This window comes from Sus scrofa, chromosome 10, assembly GCF_054392235.1.
Source record: "Sus scrofa isolate SSC_HxYL_T2T_F1_AM1 chromosome 10, Sscrofa_HxYL_maternal_Yorkshire_Landrace_v2.0, whole genome shotgun sequence".
In the NCBI taxonomy this organism is placed as follows: Eukaryota; Metazoa; Chordata; class Mammalia; order Artiodactyla; family Suidae; genus Sus; species Sus scrofa.
Genome location: NC_139392.1, coordinates 11,036,504 through 11,054,181, shown reverse-complemented (window position 1 = coordinate 11,054,181; position 17,678 = coordinate 11,036,504). Strand labels below are relative to the sequence as shown.

General features: G+C 40.8%; 1 protein-coding gene across 28 annotated transcripts in view; it reads left to right on the top strand.

The window, feature by feature from the left end:
* LOC102164422 (uncharacterized) overlaps positions 1 to 5,044 on the top strand; it is a 412,252-nt gene extending 407,208 nt beyond the window's left edge. For 14 of the 28 annotated variants that reach the window (XM_084979136.1, XM_084979139.1, XM_084979129.1 and 11 more), the window contains 2 exons: positions 189 to 397; positions 4,989 to 5,044. The gene's annotated coding sequence lies outside the window, so the exon portion shown is untranslated. Of the gene's footprint in view, positions 1 to 188; positions 2,617 to 4,988 lie in introns of those variants that run through there. The other 14 variants (XM_084979138.1, XM_084979137.1, XM_084979120.1 and 11 more) reach the window with 1 other exon arrangement.
* The last annotated feature ends 12,634 nt before the right edge of the window (positions 5,045 to 17,678 follow it).

The following is a 17,678-nucleotide window of genomic DNA, read 5'->3' as shown; positions in this document are numbered from 1 at the left end:
TTCGTCTCCTCCACCAAATTGTGAGTTCTTCAAGGGACCTAACAAAATCTACCCTACTAGTTCAATAACTTAGTGTTATCTGACATTCATGTGTTTTGTATTTATATGTTTGTTTGTTTATAATCTTCCTCAGTGGAATTTAAGCTTTAAGAAGGCATTGACTTTGTCTTCCATCTCTGTATTTTCAGAAGCATCAAGAACAGTGCTTGGCATTACTTATAATAGCCAAGATATGGAAACATCCTAAAGATCCATACGACCGTCCACAGAGTGAATAAAGAAGATGTGGTATGTGTATACTGAAATGCTACTCGGCTATAAAAAAGAATGGAGTGATGCCATTTCCAGCAACATGGATGAACCTAGGGATTTTGTCATATTAAGTGAAGTCAGAAAGGTAAATATCATATGATAGCATTTGTATGTGGAATCTAAAAAAAGGATATAAATGAACTTATTTACAAAACAGAAACAGATTCGCAGACATAAAAAACAAACTTATGGTTACCAAAGGGGGCCGGGGGGAGGGATAAATCAGGAGTTTGGGGGATTATCAGATACACACTACTACATATAAAATAGACCACAAAGTCTTCCTGCAGAGCACAGGGAACTATATTCAATATCCTATAATAACCATAATGAAAAAGAAAAAATAAACAGAAACAGTGCCTAACAAATAGTAGGGGTTCAATAGATTTGTTAAATGGGTAAATGAATAATGAGTGAATTACTAACTTGTGTTTTCCCCTTTAATTTAAATCATAAAGCATTTGCTTTAACAGAGTGTACAGCATTAAGAACCTGCTGTTAAAGGGTTAAAAGTCTAGGCTTTATAGTCACACCGGTGCAGATTCAAATCTGCTTTCTTGCTTACTGTGATGCTCTGGCTCTCTGATATTAGGCAAACCACTAAACTCCTCTGTGTCTCAGATTTATCTCCTTTATGATAAGATAACTGTATGTCCTTCATAAAGTTGATGCATTAAATAGGAGTTGGTCAATACAATTCTTGGCATGTAATAACTGCTCAACTGTTCATTGTCCAAACCTGTACGGATTATTACAATGCTAAGAGGATGGCAGTGAAAAACAAAACGAAACAAAAAAACTAATAATTAATTCTTCTATTATAATTAGATACTCTCTGGCAACAAGTTTTCTCCCGAACATACCCACTGTGATTTTTTTTTTTTTTTTTTTTTTTTTGCTTTTTAGTGTCCCACCCACAGCATATGGAAGTTCCCAGGCTAGGGGTCGAATCAAAGCTACAGCTGCCGGCCTACACCACAGCCACGCAGGATCCGAGCTTCACTGGCGATGTACACCACAGCTCATGGCAACGCCGGATCCTTAACCCACTGAGCGAGGCCAGGGATTGAACCCACAACCTCATGGTTCCTAGTTGGATTCGTTTCTGCTGCGCCACGACGGGAACTCCCCCACTGTGATTTTTCAGGTGGATCATTCAAACATGGGTTCAATGCCAGGTAGAATCATCAGAAAAACCAGAACTAGCAGAGATGTATTTCATGACACCAATTAGATGAACTGGAATGCCACTGGTGGTAAACTGAAGTTATGGTATTAAGGCAAAAATCTGGATCAGATGATGTATTAAGAGTGCAGGATTACTAAACTGAGTGGCACGACATACCTATTCAGAGCATCAAGCAGATCAAGGGTGAGAACCAAGTAAGAAACAGAGGTAATGAAGACATTAAGGGGGAAGCACTGGGAAGACCAGAGGACCAAATACAGGAAGAAAAATAAAGATCAAGAGAGAAGAATATAAATACTTATCACGTCAGCATGCCAACAGAGTCAGCGACGTCTACACAGACAGAAGACCACTTATCTGATGCAACTGATATTTCTCAATCCAAAAATGTCATGTAAAGTAAAACAAACAAGGTTTTACAATTGTATATTTACCTAAAACCTTATTTTGAAATTTTATTCTAACCAAAACGTATTAATGTACCAGTCTTTGAAATAGAACTAAGACCTCGTGCATGTGGATCTATTGTCTATTCTTTCTCGTATAAACCACATACTGCTTTTATAATCTATGGGCTGTGATTCCAAGTTTGGCTTTCTTCAAAGGGAAGCAAGAGTTTTGAGTTAAATACCAAATAATGTATGAATTTTTGAAGATTTTTAAAAATTTGTTTCCCAACCTTTGTTTCACATTCACCAACTGATTGGAAGCATTTTACCCACCAGTTTTTTTTCAAATCTTTCTGAAACTTGACATTCAGATTTCACCAAAACAACAATTCTCTATCTTTTGTAGTTTATTTCATGAGGTTGCATAAAAGTTCATTAAATTGTATAACCACCTAAATGAGTATAACTTGCATAAACTCACGTTTGGGAAGAAACAAGACTAAATCTTGGTAACTATGGGGCAGGAGTCCATGGAGTTGACTGTATACTCTAGATAACTTACTAGCTGTGAACTTTGGCACACCTTGGCCTTAACAGGAGGAGGAAGTGTGTCAGTTTATCTAACAAGTTGGTTAAATCGATGCCTGTTAACAAGTCTTCTGTTCTACCTGGGGGCATGCACGTTGGTTGATTTTCCCTTGAAAATAAAATAATTTAAAAAGGAAATATGTATCGAGAACTTGCTGATTTCCAGGCACCATCTTAGTTGTTTTTTTTTTTTTTTTTTTAATTTAAGCCTCACAATTGCCTTATGAAATGGGTATAGCCTTGTCATATGACAGTGAAATAGATGCAAATTCAGGAGAATCAGAGCCAGGACTGACACCCAGGCCTGCTAATGGCTGAGTCACGGTCTTTCTCTCCAGGAGAGGAAGCTGATGAGATTCTGTCAACAGGACCAGGCAAGCAGGAGCTGGAAGTGCGTGCTTCTGTGTTTCTCTGCACTTTCTCACATAAAGCTAATAGCTAAAAGGCTGGGTTTTCTTCCATACCCAAGGAAAAACTAATTTGCTTTTCTTATATTTGTACAATTGAAGATGATTTTCAAAAATCTCATACTGGACTGCTGTACTCCTGTAGTCTGAAATAAAGTAAAATAACGAGCCTTGATGGAAAGCAGTTGAGGAAGGCATTTGCTGTTGCAATTTTTAAAAATCACCCTGGGCTTACCCAGAACGAGTTTCCACAGAGACCATCATCTTCAGTACTGAAGAAAAATATACATCTTCTTTTAAAATGTCTCCTGTGACTTAATTGACATTTTTAATATTTTACCTTGAAAAGTTTCAAATTAACACAAAGTTAAAAAGAGTAAGGTAGTGACTCCTATGCCCTAATCACCCAGGTTCAGAAATTGCCCACTCATGGCCATCTTTCAACTACCCTTCACCCACGACCCTCCTCTTGGATGGTTGTGAAGCAAATAGGCATCGTACTATTTTATTTGTAAATATTCTAGCATGTTTCTCCAAAAGATGGAGACTTTAAAAAATAATACTCAAAGTGGAAGTTCCCACATGGCACAGTGAGTTAAGGATCCGGGGTGGCCACGGCTGTGGCGCAGGTTGCAGCTGTGGTGCGGGTTCAGTCCTTGGCCTGGGAACTTCCACATGTTGTGGGTATGGTAAGAAAAGAAAAATAAATAAATAAATAAATATGGAATTGCAGCTAAAAAACTGATAATGCTTTAATATCCAATGTCCAATTATTGCCGCCCAATCATAATGCTAATACGAACATCGAAAATATACTTCCAAAACATTTTTCAAAGTTAAAGAATGTTTGGCAGCTCCGTCTTTAAGCTCTGTCCCACGTGGCGTGTACAAGGACACCCCTGCGCCTTCGGTCCTCAGCTCTTCTCTGTAAGGATGTGCCACCAACGCTGTGCGGAGTCAGTGCCACGTGGTTCATTTTCCTTTCCAGTTTGAAGGATTCCTTTTCAGTTTTGTTGAAGGATTATGTAAGCCGTGCATACGTTTCAATGTCAGATCTGCAACATGAGGTCACTGAAGAGACGCTGAGTTTCTGTCCCTGGAACCTTCACCTCGTTCTCTACGCCCCTCTAAGAAACCAATCTTTAAATGTTTGTTTTTCCTTCGATTTTTAAAAGATAAGCAAATACATATATGGACTTATGTAGGCCCCCATTTTAGCTACATGATGGCTACGTTACATGCATTTCTCTAGTCTGTATATTTTATTGAATGTATTCTAGAGATTCCCCCACAGTAAAATATTGAAATCTGACATATTCAGTTTACAGCATAAGACTCTTCGTGTGGATGTTTTATCACTTTTAAACAAGTCCCCTATTGCTTTAATGAATAGTGACATTCAAAAAAAATTGTACAAATTTTGCACTTTTTTGAAGGTTCTTAATAAATCATGACTTTTTTTGAACCATCCAAATTTTTTTTTTTTGCTTTTTAGGGCCGCACCCATAGCATATGGAGGTTCCCAGGCTAGAGGTCCAATCGGAGCTACAGCTGCCGGCCTACACCACAGCCACAGCAACGCAGGATCTGAGCCACGTCTTCGACCTACACCACAGCTCATGGCAAGGCTGGATCCTTAACTCACTGAGCGAGGCCAGGGATCAAACCCGAAACTTCATGGTTCCTAGTCCAATTCATTTCTGCTGAGCCATGATGTGAACTCCCCAGCCACGACAGGAACTCCCCCCAAATTTTATATATTTATATATATATGCATTATATGAACACACATATATAATGTGTGTGTGTGTATATATATATATGCATACCCATGTAGTTCATATGTACTATCATGGCTAAAAAGACATAGAAAGGTTTCAGAATTTGCTTATCTATTTATATGAAAGGGTGAGAATATCCGCATCTTAGTTTTGTTCCTGAACTGCCTTTCTTTCTCCAAAAAAAACTTCTGATTTGAGGCCTAAGTAAATTCCAACATGGATAATATAAAATGAGAAATTTTAAAAATATGATTGAAACTTTTTGAGGAAAAAGTAGATTTATTACTTTTTGCATATTTTCAACTGTTATTGTCTTTTCTAGGCTTAGACCTGGAAGAAACTGCTGTTGCTGCTATAACAATAAAGCCAAAGGAATTTGAGACCAGGCTCTGAGGTTTGCCGTGTGTTTTGGTAGCATTTACCTCTGCTCTCCTTCTCACTCTCTTATAATTATATTCATTTTTTTAAAAGCAAGCAGAATACTTATTAAAAATTTCTATCATACGTGAATTTCTAAATGAGTTACCAATGCATTTCCACGACAGCCAAATTTTTTTTTTTGGTATTTTTTTTAGGGCCGCACCCTCAGCATATGTAAGTTCCCAGGCTAAGGGTCAAAAGGGAGCTGTAGCTGCTGGCCTACACCACAGCCATAGCAATGATGGATCCTTAACCCACTGAGCGAGGCCAGGGATGGAACCCGCATTCCCTCATGGATACTAGACAGATTCATAACCCGCCGAGCCGCAATGGGAACTCCCTGTGTTCCTAGCTTCTTATGCATTGTTTTGGAACTAATGCTTTTATTCCCAGCAGAAATAAATACATCCTTATTAACAATACACGCTGCGATCTCAAACTGAGTCCAGCAAATGACTTTTCTTTGAACTTCTTATCTTGAAAGAATTCCGTGTTCACCGAAAGTGGCAGGAATATCGAGCAAGTTGGTCTCACACACCCTTCGACCTGTACTTTCAGTGGTGACATCTCGCAAAACTGTAGTAAAATATTACAACCGGGAGAATGAAAATGGCACAATCTAGGAAGCTTACTCAAATTTCCTAAGTTTTACAAGCACTCGTGTGTGGTGGTGGGGCGACAGGGCGCCGTACACGCCAGTGTATCAATGTATTGGGTGTGATTTTATCACGTGGGTAGATTCATGTAGCCGTCACTGCGGATCCAGACACAAAAATCAATATCCTTTTGTTACCCCTGCACAGCCACACCTCTATCCTTCCTTGTCTGACCTTTGTCAAGCATTTCCATCTCTACAGAGACCACCTCTCTAATTTTTGTCATTTCTGGAATGTTGGTAAATGAGATTTTATAAAGCAGCATTTTGAGGCTGGTTTTTTAAAACTCAGCCTTATTTCCTTTAGATGGACCCCAGCTTTTGCCCGTCCTGCTCGATAACAGTCTTGTTATGCTCGCATCACAGGTTTTTTTGGTTTTTTTTTCCCCCAGTCACTTGTTGAAATACATTTGGGTTGTTTCCAGTTCGAGGCTATTACCAATAAAGCTCCTATGAACATTCATGTACAGGTTTTTGTGTGAAAATTAGTTTTCATTTCTCTGGGATAAATGCCCAAAGCTACAATGGCTAAATTGTGCAGTAAGTGCACGCTGCGTTTTTAAAGAAACTGCCACACTATTTTCTAGAGTGACTGTGACATTTTCATTCCCACCAGCATGTAAGCGATCTGCTTTCTGCGTTCCCAGCAGCATTTGGCGCTGTCACTGCTTCTTATTTTAAGGGCTGATAGGATGGAGTGACGTCCATGGTTTTAATTTTCATCACCTGGATGGTAAACAATGTTGATCGCCTTGTCATGTGTTTGGTGCCCATCTGTAGGTCCTTCTCTGTGAAATGTGAAATCCTTTGCTCATTCCCTGATTGACTATTCATGTTATTACTATTGAGTTTGGGGAGTTCTTTACAGATTCTAGACATAAGACCTTTATTGGATATGTGGTTAGCAAAGGTTTTCTCCCAATATATAGCTTCATCTTTTTCTTTTTCTTTTTTTTTCTTTTCTTTTTTTTTTTTTTTTTTTTTATCTTTTGTCTTTTTAAGGGCCACACCCGCGGCATATGGAGCTTCCCAGGCTAGGGATTGAATCGGAGCTACAGCTGCCGGCCTACACCACAGCCACAGCAATGCGAGATCCGAGCCATGTCTGCAACCTACACCACAGCTCACGGCAACGCCGGATCCTTAACCCACAGAGCGAGGCTGGGGATCGAACCCGAAACCTCATGGTTCCTAGTCGGATTCGTTTCCGCTGTGCCACGATGGGAACTCCAGCTTCATCTTTTTTATTCTCCTCACAGGGTCTTCCAGAGAGTTAAAGTTCTTAATTTTGATGAAGTCTAATTTATCAGTTTTACTTTTTTATGGATTTTACTTTATTTGGTGTCAAGTCTAAAAACGCTTCACCTAGCTCTAGGTACCAAAGATTTTCTTCTGTTTTTTTCCCCAAAAGTTGTAGTGCATTTACATTTAACATCGAAGTCCCCATGACATGTTTTGAGTTAATTTTATGTAAGGCATAAAGTTTCAGTTGAGGTTCATTTGCACCTTTTTTTTTAACCCTCAGAGTGAAAGGTCAGAAATACATGCCTAGAGTTGGAAAGTAGAAACCAAAGTGAAATTCTCCAAAGCTTAGTGCCTTTTGAACATCCAGAAATGAAGATAACATATAGATGATGGGTTTTTGAATGACTCAAACAAATCATCTAGCTGTTTTGCCACTTTCTAGTCATGGTCCTAATATCATCTAGACATAGGAGAAATGCCTATAAGGATAACTAGTTAAACATTTAAGCTAGCTGCAGTCTTGTCTAGCCCGATGGTAGGAAATGCTGACAGTTAAAAAAAGCCTCCTTTGGGAGTTCTCATTGTGGCTCAGCAGAAATAAACCCTGATTAGTATCCGTGAGGATGCAAGTTTGATCCCTGGCCTCGCTCAGTGGGTTAAGGATCTGGCGTTACCCCGAGCTGAGGCATAGTTTGCAGATGCAGCTTGGATCCATTGTCCCTGTGACTGGGGCTAAGCCTCAACTACATATGCCGTGGATACGGCTGTAAAAAGAAAAAAAAAAAAATCACACTTCTGAGAAAATTGTGTTTTCCAGTTCCCTATTCTTCATGACAAACCAAGTAGCTCTTATTCCAAGTTGTAACTCTAGGGATGTTGTCTAGATTCTGGATATTAAACCAAAGACTTAATTATAATCTTATTATACACAGGGGATATTCCTAACAAGCAAAGGTCAATGCCATCGACCTTGGATGAAGTCTTTTTGGCTTCCCTCATGTAAACAACAGATTGCATTATGTGGACTCCCCCACTGAGAAAACACCCATGATGCTTGGTGAGGCAGGACGCTGCTGGAGAAGGGGCGAAGGCGCTCGAGGAAAGTGTACAAACACACGTTTTCCTTTTATGACAATTTTCGACAGTTAAGAAGCATTTAGTGGCGTGATCTAACTCGGTCCAAAGTGCCTTGTAAAACTAGGGTGAGAGAAAGTTAACTACACTCGGTGGGAGCTGATGTTTCCTCTGGTGATGGGTCTCGTCCTGAAAGAAGAGAAAACAAGGCAGAGGGACCCAGAGACAAGAGACCGTTTCTCTTGAAAAATAAATAGCACCAGGAAATGAAGCGAATATCTGGTCCTCATTTGGGTGAGAGGTTGGGATTCAGGAAGATCTCTTCTGGCTCATGTTTGAGAATTTCAAGGAGGTTTGCCCTTTCTTAGAAAAGAACATAAGAAATGTGTTTGGAATATGGAGCTTCGCGTTTAAAATAACAACAACAACAACAATAATAAGCTGTTCTGTTGTGAAAGTCTGTTTAACCCTTTGCTGTGTTTTAAGACACACAAGCCCCAGTCTTGGAAATGCAGGTTAGAATTTAGATTGTCTCATTCACAGAAGACATCTCTCCAGCAATTAAATCCAGCCTCAAGAAAACTACGGTGAAACACTATCAGTTGGGCTTTGATTCAAATTAAGAATATAAAATAAGGAGTTCCCGGAGTTCCTGTTGTGGCTCAACAGAAATAAACCCCCAACTAGTACCCATGAGGATTTGGGTTCGACTCCCGGCCTTGCTCAGTAGGTTAAGGATCAGGCATTACTGTGAGCTGTGGTGTAGCTCGCAGCTGCAACTCGGATCTGGTATTGCTGTGGCTGTGGTGTAGGCTGGCTGGTAGCTGCAGCCCCTATTAGACCCCGAACCTAGGAACTTCCATATACCACAAGTGTGGCCATAAAAAGGAAAGAAAAGAAAATAGTAAAACCCTATGAGGTGTTTTGAAGATGAATTTCATTTCTATTGTTATTAGCAAGGCCAATCTCCAAATGTTGTGTGATTGTTATGGACCAAAAGCCATGAATTGGGGATGGGAGATGGGTTATATGAGTCACTACTACCAGGGTATAAATGATTGCTGTCCACTCTTGGGAATGCGTATTATCTATACACTTCAGCCAGTAGACATAACTAAACATCACTTGTTCGGACTTTTCTGCTACTTACTTACTCCCCACGGAGAATGAACATAAAGTGCCCAAAATGGTCTATCGTGATAGAGTATATTTTCCAAAATAGATAAAATAATATCTTCTATTCCATATTCGCTTCTGGCCCCCACATTTTATATCCAGAGATGGGGTCTAGGTTTCCTCCTCATTAAACTGGATGCGGTGTGGCTGCGTGGCGGTCCTGAGGCTGTGTGACCTCCAAGGCTGGGTCACAAAAGGCAGACAACAGAAACTTTTGATTTGTTAGAATTCTTGCTCTGGTCACTTTCAACAGCAGTGTGTCTATCAGAACGTCCTGAGGCCACCACGATGGAAGGAAGTCCAAACGAACCTGTGTGGGGAGACCTCGTGATCTGTTGGCTCTCAGAATCCATGAAGTAGGTGCCTGGCCAACCCCCAAGCTCTTTAGCCTCCCTCATCCCTGCTTCAGGTGCTCCAGGCAACACCTGCAATCACAGGAGAGACCCCCAAGCCAGAATTACCAGAGATTATAATTACACAGTATTATTTTAAGACACTAAATTTGGCGGCGATTTATTATATGTCAGTAATCAGAGCACCTGTTGACGTGTGCATTTAATCGAGCAGCTTGTTGATGTGGTGAATGAGAAACTTTGAACCAGTATGTAGAAAGAAGATTATGAAGAATGTGGATTCGATTCTTCATGTCCTTTCTCTGACCTTTATTAAAGGTCTTTTCTTTGATCAAGAGACTTCAGGTCATTTCTCTGACCCTTTTTTTTTAGGGCCACACCCACGGCATATAGAGGTTCCCAGGCTAGGGGTCCAGTCGGAGCTGCAGCTGCCGGTCTACACCACAGCCATGGCAACTCGGGATCCAAGCCTTGTCCGAGACCTACACGACAGCTCATGGCAATGCTGGATCTTTAACCCATGGAGTGAGGCCAGGGATCGAACCGGCAAGCTCACGGTTCCTAGTCGGATTTGTTTCCGCTATGCCATGTCGGGAACTCCTCTCTGAGCCTTTATTAAAGCCCTGTCTTTCTTCCTTGTTCTGCTGTTGCTACATGCTTCCTCCGTGAGAGGAATAGGGGCTCGTTTTATCGTCTCCGCCCCTCCCTCTTCAGCTCCGCGAATTGTTTCATCGCTGAGGCCCCTCTCAAGTCCCTCATCCTCTTAGCCCTCAGGGACCTTTCCAAACTTCTCTCCCCTTCTGGTGACATTCACTTGCTATCTCAAGTCCATCTCGTGTGTGTGCATGTGTGTGAACCCACGTAGCCTCCCCGAGTAGACTGTAAATTTTTTGTTGTCCTAGCATTTTAGGTTATATGCCTCTATATCCCATTGAACTGTAGCAGAGTGCTTGACAAAACCCCATGATTAATTTATTGGATACACCGTTTTGATGGCTGTGATACTGTGACGTCATAAGAAATATACATTTGGGAGTTCCCATCTTGGCTCAGCAGAAACAAACCCGACTGGTACCCATGAGGCCTCGTTCAGCAGGCTAAGGAGCCAGCGTTGCTCTGAGCTGTGGTGTTGGTCGCAGATGCAGCTTAGATCCTGTGCTACCGTGGCTGTGGTATAGGCCGGCAGCTGCAGTTCCTATTCCACCCCTAGCCTGGGAACTTCCGTATGCTGCGGGTGTGGCCCTAAAAAGCAAAAAAAAAAAAAAATGTGTATATATATATAAATTTTTAAAAAGGAAATATATATTTGGCCTTTGTTCCCATTCCTGGCACAGAGCTACTAAAACTCTTGGAATTTCCTGCAATAAATCGTAAAGGTGTCTTTTGTTATGGTAATGGGATGGCTTCGGAAAGCACCTAAAGATGGGAGTTGGTTGCCAGTGGAGTCCACAGTATACTGTGAGGTTGAAAGTTTCAGTTTTACTGATCATCTCCCTGAGACGCGAGAGGGCTCTGAGATTTGAGTTCCATCACTAGCCAATGATTTAATCAATCAAGCTTGTGTACAGAATTCTCCATAACCCAAAGGACCCAGCCCAGCGAGGCTCCAGGTTGGTGAACGCGTGGAGGTCCTGGGAGAGAAGGCACTCTAGACAGGGCGTCTCTTCCATCTGGTTGGTCTTGAGTTACATCCTTCTATTATAAGACAATAATCTAGTAGGTAAAATGTTTCTCCAGGTTCTGCGAGCTGCTCCACAAAATTAATTGAAGGCAAGGAGGGACTGTGAAAATATCTGATTTATAGCTGAAAGGTCAGAAGCACAGGTGACAACCTGGACTTGTGATCGGCATCTGAAGGGGACTGCAGTCTTGTGGGCCTGAATGAACCCTTAACCTCCAAGATCTGGCAATATCCCCAGGTTGATATTGAGTTGGGTTGCAGGGCACCCAGCTGGCGTTGGATATTTGCATGGTAGAATAGAAAAAACACACACATCAGAACTGCTGTCAGAATCATAACCACCAATTCCTTTTTTCTAACATCAAAATAGATGCTCACCAATCAACTTGACCCGGTCATTTGAAAAGACAGATTTCCATGCATAAATCTGTCCATTTATAAAGTCAAAATAACACATTGAAAAATTATAATGTGGGAGTTCCCATTGTAGCTCAGCAGGTTACAAGCCTGATTAGTATTGCTCAGTGGGCAAAGGATGTGAGCTGTGGTGTAGGTTGCAGGTGCAGTTCAGATCCCGCATCGGTGTGGCAGCCGCAGCTCTGATTCAACCCTTAACCTTAACACACGAGTGCCACAGGTGGTCCTAAAAAAAGCAAAATAAAAATAATAATAATAATAATATAATAATAATACTTCCTGAGTTTTTTCTCATAAATATGCAAATCATTATAATAAAGGTAAAATCAGTATAATATTCTTGTATTTTCATGGTCCACCACTATACTACTGGTTAAGAAGCTCAGTCTTTGATCTAATGAAAAAAATATGATTGAGGCTGTAGACATATTTTCTCTTGTTAAAGGCTCTTATTACTAAGGTGATTCCGATCCTTAAAAACTTTATCTCGTTTAGGTTACACATGACATGGAAATTAAAATTCGATTTAAATCTATCCCTTCAAATTTAAGCTGGTTATTTTAATTTGAGTCAATACACAAAAGTCATACATTATTTTCTCATATGACTCTCTTGACCACACAAGATAATCAAAGCAAGCATGCTGTGTTTTGTTGTATAATAGCTTCAAACCCACATAATTAAGTTTGAAAAGAACAACCACTCAAACTGGTTAATCAGTAGACAAAAGCGCTCCAGGACGCTTGAATTTTTCACTTTTCAACTAGCTGATTTTGTATTATTTGAGCCAATCTAAGACTGAGCCTCATCAAAGCATGTTTGAAAAAAACCTTCAGCTGACATGCTCAGTCTTTGACTTGGTGCCTGGGACAGCAACCGCAACCAGGCAGAATGACCCTCATGGCCGGAGTGCCCCACTCAGGACCGCGTGCTGCACTGTGAGCCTGGAGTCATTCTTGGAGGGGCAAAGAGAAGCTCAGCTCCAGATGGAAAGCAAAAGTCAGTGACTAGGAGAATGAAAGGTCCTCAGGGCAAAGGCTTAGTCACACTCAATGTCAACAATCTAGGAGCCAAAAACCAAGTCATATTAGCAAATAAAAAAGGAAGTGAGCAGTAATAGAAAGTTATAACAGCCCCACCAGTTTGGTATTTTCTTCCACTGGAGTCCATGTGATATTTAACTAGGTTGCTTATGATAGCTATTTATAGATGCTGTTATAAAGAATTGTGTGAGTTTACATACACATAAATAAATACACAGTTGTAATCACTTAGGACAAATAAAAATTCAAAACAAGAACCAAAGAATTCATACTTTCATCTCATGTTTGTATAGGCTTTCATGAATTGGAGTGTTGGCAATGATGTTGAAAAAGCCATATGACCACCCAGAACTAGAAACATCATTGCCCATGTCAATGTCCAGTGTTCTCCCTTTCGGTGACTGTGTACATTATCCGTTTGTAGTCACCTATCTCATCCTCTGCTTATCAAAGGCCTCCAAGTTGTGTCGAAGGGAAAAACAGTCATTAGTTTTTAATCAATGATCAACAGAGGGACCTAAGATGTATAGCTGGTCCTACAAGATCTGAAATGGTTGCTCATTCCAAACCCCTTTAAGTAGACATGTAGCACTACAAAGATATCAGACAGGTTCACTGTTTACCTTTGAGGACCCCATCGAGCACCTAGTCCAGACGAATTAAACTGAACCAAACTGAATTAAACTGGATTGAACTACATTGAAGACATCAACAAGACAAATGGTGGAGAACACTTCATAGCTGCCTACCCGCAAATAACTTCAGGTTGCAATGTCAACATAGCATTATTATTCAAAACCAGCAGCAAAGCAACATTCCCAGGGTACAAGCACAGCAACAAGAATGTCGTCCATCCAAAAATAGTTTGCTCAAATCCTACCATTAATGTATCAGTCCAGACCCTTTCACTTCCAAGTACCATAAACCTTGAATCAACTTAGTTCAAGACCCAATCCCCATTCTCACCAAAAGCAAGCTAGATATTGATGGGAAGCCTGATTCACATACTCATCCCTGGCACTGAGCAGAAGTGTGGTTCCATACCCTAAGGAAGGTTGGTGTGAACCGTATATGCTTATAACATACACACACATTCACACACGCAGGCCATTTGAGCCGTACAGTTAAGGCTAATCTCAGGTATGGTTAGATTAGCTGGAAGTGAGTCACAAAGGCAGAGCTGTCTATCCATCTTTCAGTTCTTTCAGAGGGCTAACTTTATCCTTTTCCACTGCATAGAATTTTCTTCTCTGGGGCCAAAATGATTGCCTGGGCACTTAACTTTCATACTCACCTGTTTCAGCACCTCCGGCAGAAAGAACAATTCTCTCCCTCCATCTCTATGTTGATTTCAAGAAAGGACTTTGAACTTAGTTGGCTCAAGCACAGAAGCCTTGAGCTAATCTCTACTGCCAAGGAGAGGAAGCATCGATAATCAGCCCATATGGTTCACATGCCCATTCCTGGCATGGAGTCAGAGAAGAAGCCTTTCCCAAAGTGAGGGATTTAAAGACACACACACATACCTGTAGCATTTGGCTAGTACAATTAGTCCTTTATAACTGTGAAATAATTATTGATCTTCTCCCTAGGTGTTTTCTTTTAAGATAAAGCAAATAAACACTACTGGGAAGAATGTTACTAATTTTGAAACGCTTTCATATGAATGAGTTTATTGAATATTTTATCCTGGATAGATGACAAGGAAATATGACACCATCGGGCAGTGGTAATAGAAATTAATGAAAAGGCCAAGAATGGGGGTTGGGGATGAGGCAATTAGATGGTGTCAAGGATAAACTTCACCATGTTTGCAGTTTTGCCCCTAGCATAATTTCGCCCTTCAATTCAAAGAAGCAACTCTTAGTTAAATATAAACAATGAGTTGCAAACTTTTTCAAGATACAAAATAAAGAAGTGTTGGGACTTGTAGATGAAGAATGCAAAGAAAAAGACCACAGCTAATATGCTCAGAGGCTGTGCATGTGAGAACTTCTGAAATCCTATCCAGGTATTGAATCTGATTTTGCAAAAATGGCATCGCTAATTATTTTTTAACATTTTCCCTCAAAGCCACATTTGGAACCTAAGGGCAATTAATTTGTCCAGTAAATGTATCATACTGTAGTGATAAAGTAGTGACTATGTTTAGTTAAATTCTCAAACCTAGCAAGCAATTTACAAGGAAATGAATGTCAAGTGTACAGATGGCTCCTGGAATCCCCAGCTTCTGAGCCTGTCTGCATTCAAGCCAGTCTTCCAGATGAGATTTTATTGGAAAACAGGCAAAATTTTTTTTTAAATCTCAAATGAGAGATTCTACAGCTTCTTCTAAATTCATAACCACAGAAGTAGATCAATGAAATATAGTGAAAGAAAATAATAACTAACAGCTACCTCTACCACCAGGGTAACTGACTGGGACCAGCGTGGACAGAAGGTTCTAGTGGAACACGGGGCTTTGGAGCGAGGCAGACCTAATTTAAACCTTACTTTCCCTGAATATTAGGCCTCCAATCATAGGCAGTCTACTTAAATTCTCTTTCAGTCCCAGTGTCCTCATAAGAGTGCACGAATAATGGATTAAATCTGATAACCTGTAAACCGTCATCGTGTTAATGGAGTAGATGTTCGTAGAAACAGGTGGCACTGTTACTGATAAAACTGTCTGAACGGTTCCCCTGGGAGACCTTCGACGGGCTTTAGGGGAAGCCCGCGTCCCCGCGTCACAGTCACAGTGGAGAAATCATCTCTTGCAATCCAGGGGGCCAGAACCTCAAAAGCAAGTAGACAGATGCCAGGCCTAGATGGAGAAGCTGCTTCTGTAGAACTTATAAACAGTTGGCATGAGTGAGAGGTTCTTGTGACTTTCACTGGCCGCCGATTTGCCTCCTCACTCTGCTTTAGGCCACCCTCCGTGCTATGAGAAAGAGGATTCCACTGTGTGTGCTTGGGAACTCAGTGAGACCTCATCGCACCCCTAGGCACCCCCCCCCCAAAAAAAGCATTATCTAGATACCATAAATCACAAACCACTTCTGGAATATTTTAAGGACCCCTTAGCCATTACACAGGTCTAGGCAGCATAGAAGAAGGTGATTTAATGACAACTTTGATTATGTAATACTTCTAATGACTTTCAAGACAGTGCAAAGTCGGGTTCCATTAGCTAGCCCTACAAAAAACGATATCTCCCTGTCTAATGGCAGAGTGACAAGGAATTGTTTCACACTAAAGACTTATGGCCTTCTTTTTTAATGCATTCAAAATGGGGAACTCACGGCGTAGACGGTATTTCATTCCCTGTTACACAGGCCTGACACTGAACCCTAATATTTTTTAGGGCAGTAAAAAAACAACCAACCAACAACATAAGCAGACACCAACAATTAAACAATCTTCATACTTATGTTCACCAACCCTGAGGTTCTAACCCATTTAACTCTGCTTTCTCCCACTGTCCTCTAAAACCCTTTTTATTTTGATTTTGTTTTACTTATTTATTTGTCTTTATAGGACCACAGCCATGGCATGTGGAACTTCCCAGCCTAGGGGCTGAATCAGAGCTATGGCTTCGGGCCTCCGCCACAGCCAGAGCAATGCAGCTACACCACAGCTCTGTGACCTACACCACAGCTCATGGCAACACCAGATCCTTAACCCCCTGAGCGAGGCCAGGGATCGAACCCACATCCTCAAGGATACCAGTCGGATTCGTTTCTGCAGTGCCACAACAGGAATTCCCCAAACCCTTATTAAAAGTATGTGTTTCAGGCTCAACCCCTTATTAAAAGTATGTGTTTCAAGTGTGAGGCTCAGCAGTACCCCTCTGGATCGTGGGGCTGCTGACTACAGTGGTGAAGGAAGGTCAACTTCAGGTTTCATCTCCTCAATATTTTAGAGTTCAAGAAAATAATGCTTAGGCAATTAGGCTTCTCCCCACCCCCAGCCCCAAGTACAAGGTCAGTTTGACACTCTGAATGGTTAAATCATCCTTGGCAAAGAGTCTGGACTTGGCAGAAGCTCCATAATGAGAAATTCAGATGACTGGTGTCATTTGCAACGTGAGTGTTCTGCGTTTAATCCAGCCCGGCTTTGTTTTTGTAAGGAACAGCTCTGGCTTAAAAGAAGCCAGGAGCATATTGCAGATTGTCACTGCTTTGACATTAGATGTGGTCCTTACCTTTAAGGGCGCCTTTTAGCATTAAACTCTACACAGAAATAAGCAGTGCCGGCCTTCTCGAGTCCTTCTGCTGCCTAGTACCCCGAGGATTCCCTCTGCTTCTTGCTCTGGTTATGAAAAATGCAGAACTTTCTCTAAGGGAGAGGTTGGATTTCATTGAGGAAAACAGAAAACTCATTGGCTCACCTACCCTGTGTCTTCTGGATTTTCAACTATCCCTTAAATGATAAAAATACAGATTTTCAGAGGGTTTTGATCAGATTAAGATTTGCAGGCTCTCCAGCAATTTGTCTGCTGGGTCAATACACACACAAAAATAATTGTCAAAGATCTCATGACCAGGCTTTACAGTACACATCATTGGATTCACCCAGGTCCATGTGACTTTAAGCTTGAGCTTTTTTTATACAGTCTTCTTATCAGTTGAGGGGGGACAGGAAAACCATCATTTTTTCCCAAGTTGATCATTATATGAAAATTGTCCAGTGAGTTCAAAAAAATATTGCCTTCAATCTTAATTAAATCCCTTTACTCTCCTAATTCTTTCAAACTTGCTCAAAGTCAACAGAGAAATATAACAAATTATACAGAGTGAGAAATTTTGTAATAAGAGGATTTCGTAAGTAGAATATACTTTTTGTTTTTCATTTTAGTTGTATTGCCAAAAATGTTATGAGAAGTCCAGGGAATCTTAGATTTAACTCTGACACTATAAGGGAGGAGAAATTTTCTTCTATCCTCTTGGATCCTGTCACTGGGGTCTGC